The following is a 6,000-nucleotide window of genomic DNA, read 5'->3' as shown; positions in this document are numbered from 1 at the left end:
GTCTATATATTTGTTATTGATTGCATTTATAGCTTGCCTGTCTTGCAGCATGGAACTCAAGGCAGTGTACAGGAGAGATCATCCCAAATTATCTCCTTCCATCCAGACACTGACCAAATCCAGACCGTCTCACAGGCTTCTCACCAGACCTGGAAATTAAAACAAAGATAAAATAAGGTACTACTGGAATACTTGTTCTAATGCTCTGATTTCTGCACTGTATTTCTACTCGGCTGGTTTCCTTCTGTTGTCCATGTCCCTCCCCTTTCTCATCAATCCCATCTTCTCCTTTCTTCTCAGGCTACTTTCTTTGCATGCTAGGAGTGGTCTGGACACTCTAGGGGCTCAGCAGAAAGAGGGAGGTGGTGGAGGGGAGGTAGCATTGTGCCCTGGAGGTGGCAGTTAACCTGAACCCCTTTTGAATACCTAAAGTGGGAATAACAAAGGCAGCAGATACTCTATCCCCTTGTTTATTCCGGGAACCATCCGTATATATCTTATACCATGTTCTAATACTCTAACGTTAGTTATGCAGGTATTTTCAACCCTGGGTTCCCTCTTGGAGACATTTAACAAAACCACCACGGGTGGAGGAGGGTGCCACAGCCAAATGAGGTAGAGCCAAATCCTCATTTCCTCACCAATCTCCAGTTTCTGGGGGTGTGAAGTCATCCATAGCTTTACCCGCAGCATATGCAGTAATTTCCTATCACTCTGGGGAGTTTCTAACTCCCAATTAGGCCCATAAATAGAACCTGCCAAACCAGCTGGCTTCCTTTGTAGCTTATCCCATACAAAAAGACCCCAGTCACTCTCCAGCAATTTCCCAGACTATATTACAAGGTGTAGTAACAAATGCACCACATACCACATGGAGAGCCTTTTTCAGAATTAACCGCCCTGAGCCATTTTTGGAAGTGTGGTGTATAAATAAAATAAATAAATAAAAAATAAATCTAGCTTCCGAAGAACAGACTTAGATGCTGAGGAGTAAGCCTGGCTGCCATATTCTATGACTGGTCGAATAAGAACCCAATAAATGCACTGAATTTTCTGCTCTGCTCCCCAAGTGCTCCCAGAAATTCCTTGCAGTGATTGCAGTTGAGATTTACATATATTAAGTATATATTCAATATGCGGGGTCTATCTCAACTTAATATCAAAAAGTGCACCCCAAATTGAATTGCAATACCATACGATATGGATCAAAGATCCATATATTACCAACTGGGAGGCTAAATTTAAAAATAAAATAAAATAAAATAAAACTGGGAGGCTCCTTCAGTCTCCCTCCTTAAAAACATCCTTTCCACTGATTTTGAGAGGGGAAAACGAAAACCTCACTTAAAATTTCTCCACTTTTCTTAAAGAACGATTAATTTTCTTTTTTGCCCAATTGAAATTACTACTCTGAGTCCAAATTGCACAATCATCACCATACATGTTAATCACAACTCCCCTTGGAATCACCTCTGGGAGGTCATTAATCATTTCATTGAACAAAGTTGGACTCAGAACGCCTTGGGGAATATTGTTATCTACCATATGAGGAGCAGAGAAGGCTGAGCCAACCCGTATCTTAATTCACTTTTCCATTAGAAAACAGTGGATCTACCTTAGAACCTTACCCCAAATCCTCAAGGGAAAATAGCATATATATTAATCCCTCCCACCATACCATATCATAGGCTTTTTTTATATCCAAGAATGTCGCCACCAAGAAGTTTCTTCCATAAAAGGTCTTCCATACATCTGTTTCCAGGTGAAAGATAAGATCTAATGTACCTCATCATTTCTGGAATCCACACTGGAATCGTGAGAATAGATGATGGTGTTCCAGAAAACCCATCAAGTGGGTATTAATTATGTGCTCCATGATCTTACACTAACAGGACATAAGCACAATTGGCCTATATGACACTTGATCAGTTAAATCTTTGCCCAGCTTTCTTATTGGCACCACTATGGTGCTTTTCCAGGATTTAGGGAGTTGGCCAGTTTGCCAAACCAAATTTTATAATGCCAATCCCATTCCTAAAATCTTGTCAGGCAAATGCCATATAATTTTATAACTGAGATCATAATTTTCATAACTGAGATCCTCTCTCCAGGAGAGGAGTTCCTCCAGAATTTAATTCCCTCATTAAATAATCAGAATTCAAGGCATGCTCTGTAGTGTCAGCCCCTTTTAGTTCTAGCCCTGTACCACTTATAAGCCAACAAATCCTCTTCCGCCATAGTTCAATTAGCCTTCCGAAAGGCCATGTTACTCACCTTAATGGTTTCCACCGAGAACTTTGCCCACCAGGGAACAGATATTTTCTTCCTTTCCCCTGGTCTACATCTTGGAATTGCTGAAATAGCTGTGTCCTGAATCTCCTTTTATCAAAAGTTCTGAAAAACCTTCTGCAGACCCCATATCCCTCTCATCTCCCCAAATCTGTACACATCTTAAGTGGAATAATGTCCAATTAGCACCCTTATGTCCCTGTCTCAAAAGAGCAGCACAGGATTCTTTTAACATTTTTCTCTGAAATTCAAGGATAGGAAAATGATTGCTTCCCATAATACAATTGGACCTCCCACCTACATTTACAAGCAATGGTGGCTGAAGCTATTCTCAAGTCCAAACATGACATCTGCCCAGTAAAGGAATCGAAGCGCATAGAGGTATCCTAACTTGAAACAACTAAATTGTACTCCTCACAAAACCACTCCAATAAACTTCCATTAGAATCAGGGGAGTATCTAGGGTAGGGCAGGCAGGGCATGTGCCCCGGGCGCCACTTGAAGGGGGGAGCCATTTTCTAAAATTAAAAAAAATCTAAAAATGGCTGCTGAAAACAAAATGGCCACAGCGCATGCTCAAACGGTCTCTGTGAGGCCCTAGAGGCCAGCAGGGGGGGACCTTTGCACACACACCCCCAGCCTTTAGGAAGCCCCCTGAAGGGGCTACAGGTAAAAAAAAATAATTTAATATAATATAAGTCACTGTACACATATTTAGTTTGGTACTATGTACAGAGAATCAGGGCTTGTGAATACTGTGCTGAAACATATGAGCTAGGATTGTATCTGGGAGCTAGGATTTGCTCTTACTTTGCTTCTTGTGATAAGTGAGTTAAATGTGATGTCTTAATAATACGGCTATTAATGGTGAATTTGTCTTTGAATCAGTGTGAAATCCTTAGTATTAAGGCCCACTGGGAGTTTCTTGCTCTCTTTCTCTCATTTGAACTGTCTTTCTGAAATACTAGAATATATTCCAAGCAGTGACACAGTTTACTCTGCATATCCTTTAATTGTTTTCAGAGTATCTGGGAAAAGTCAAATTCTCCATTTATTTTTAAAACTTATGTAATAGTGATGCTACAATGCATAGTAGATAATTAGACAGACACTTCTGTTTAGTTTTCCAAGTATACCTCCACATAGTTTTTGGGTATTTCATGAGCCCCCACATACTGAAATTTGTAGTTTTCCAGCATTTTTTGGTCTGGCTACGTCCACTGCTAAATAGTTTTTGAACTATTACATGATTAACGAGCTTGACTTGTATTTTTCAGCTGATATTATAGTAAAGTTATCTGAAAGATGGGTGTCAGATGTTTGGACAGGGGGCACAATTTCAGTGCTTGCCCCAGGCGCTATTTTCCCTAGCTACGCCTCTGATTAGAGTCCAGCTTCTGACTTCCCCAAAGAGGACTGTGACTGTTAAAATGTCCACACAGAACACAAGGGCTTTCCACTTTGTGGACCACTTGCTCCAAGCCTTCTGTGTCTAGTGGTTTACATGGATTGTCTATATTAAAGATCCAGACCTTTCTAAGAGGGCCTGCCAACTGCACCTCCACAGCTAGAAGCTCTGGTCCAATATCGGGAGTGGCAACTGCTATAAAATGCATGTCCTTGCAAATAAAATTGGCAACTCCACCACTCTACCCGTTTTCCTATCCCTATGCACTGAGATATAACCAGGCAGCACAAAGCTCACTTCTTCAACCAACCAAGCTTCTTGAATCACAAATGGCTACAGGGGGATTTGAAATCATACCCAAAAGGTGCTTCAGTTCCTGCCTGTATGTGAGGCTATGAGCATTCCAACAGAGGATATCTAAGAACACCCTACTGTGGCTTGGAGTGGCCTAAAATCTCCCAAATACACTTGGCTGTTAAAGGTCCTGCCTCCAAATACTTCCCAGCAGCCCTTAGAACAATAGCCAGTTTCTCTGATCTCCATTTGGCTTGCACCATGCAATTTACTACTTTGACCATAAAGGCCACAAACTTTTCTTTTAAAATCACCATTATATCCCAAGGGAACCCACCTTTCCTCCCCAGGTTAATGGGCAATCGTCATGGCAAGGAGCCCATACCAATCCTCCTTAGGCTTAGACACCATCTGTCCATTTGACTCTATTTATTTATTTATTATATCTATATACTGACTCATCCAAACAGCTCTGGGTGGTGCACAGCAACAAAAATAAAACCCGTGAATCAGTCCTTTAAAAACAATCATATATATATATTTAAAAAGAGTATAAAACCATTAACAATAAAAACCCTGGAAAGGCAGGCTAAACAGATAGGTTTTAAGGGCTCTCCTGAAAGCTAACAATGAACTCAAGCTGCCATAGCATATGAAATTCCCTGGTTAACCCAAAAGGACTGTAGTTAAGTAGGCAATTTTCAATGGCCACTTAACCACAGGACATCCTCTGAAACCGGAGGCGTGGTACCCCCCCCCCAGTTATAGCATGTTGAAACCTCGGCATTCTCACATTGTTCAATTTCATGGGGGCCACCACACTTCCTGCAGTGCACCTGGCTGTGACAAACTGTGGCTACATGACCAAAAATCTGACATCTGAAACATTTTAGTGGAGGGGGGATATAAGGATGAATCTCAAATAACTGAAATCCTGGGACAATATGATCTGGAAGATCCTGTCCCTTATAGGCAAAATACACTGCAGTAGAAGGTGACGGTTTTCCATCCCAATTAGAAACCATTCATTTTACTTCCAGGGTCACATCTTCTCCCAATAACTTCCAGACATCCCCTTCTGAGATGGTTGCAGGCACTGCCATAAGAATCCTCTTCTTTTCTACCTGACAACAAGGTTGCTGACATGACACTTTATGCTTCTCCAATACTGTAAGCCCAGCCAAAGCAACTTTCCTAACTGTTTCTTATCAGAGCATAGCATGCCCACCGCCTCCACCTCAATTTCTCAGAAAAAAATCCCCATGCCTTCAGTGGCTGAGCTTGAATACCTGTTTGGGGGGAAATGGTGGGACTCTTTCTGGCCCTAATACTCCCTCTCCATCAGCCACACCAGCCTGTCACCCTCTCATTCTGTCAGTGTCGTGTAATGGCAACCCCCGGCTGCTCTCACGAAACCCTGACTACAGCCCAGCCTCGCACTCAACACTTGCCCTCTTTCGCCCGAGACCCCAACTCCCTCTGGCTGACTGTTTGGTCTGTTCACAGGCCTAATTTTAGCCTTGTCCCTCATTCTTGGATGCAAAACTAACCTCTTGACACTGCTCTTAGCTACAGTGGGCATGTCCCTTTACCTCCCCCCTGCCCTCGCACCTAACTGAAGGATTTGCATTGGGGAAATCAGCCCAGGGGGAAAGGGTTAAGTCCTTTTCTGCCACATTGCAACCCTGATTCAAAATGAGTCGTCCTGTGGCTGCTTTTAAGAGAAGTGCTACATTGGGAGCTTCAGTTGAAAATCCCCCACAAAAGATCTAGTTTCACTCTTACTAACCACAGAAGTTTTCCAATCTCAACATTTCCCCTTTAAATAATGTGTTGGACAGCCACATTCTATGAATTTTTATTGAATTTAATGGAATTTACTCCAAATGAAGAATGCAGAATTTCAGTTAAAACAGCACAGAACTAAGTGGGTCGAGGCCCTATTGCTATAGATCAGAGTTTCTGAATAACCCTCAGCAAAACAGATAATCTTAAATAAAGGAAGTTTT

Source organism: Hemicordylus capensis, chromosome 6 (genome assembly GCF_027244095.1).
Source record: "Hemicordylus capensis ecotype Gifberg chromosome 6, rHemCap1.1.pri, whole genome shotgun sequence".
Taxonomy (NCBI): Eukaryota; Metazoa; Chordata; class Lepidosauria; order Squamata; family Cordylidae; genus Hemicordylus; species Hemicordylus capensis.
The sequence above is the reverse complement of the archived record's forward strand: the minus strand, read 5'-3'. Positions refer to the sequence as shown.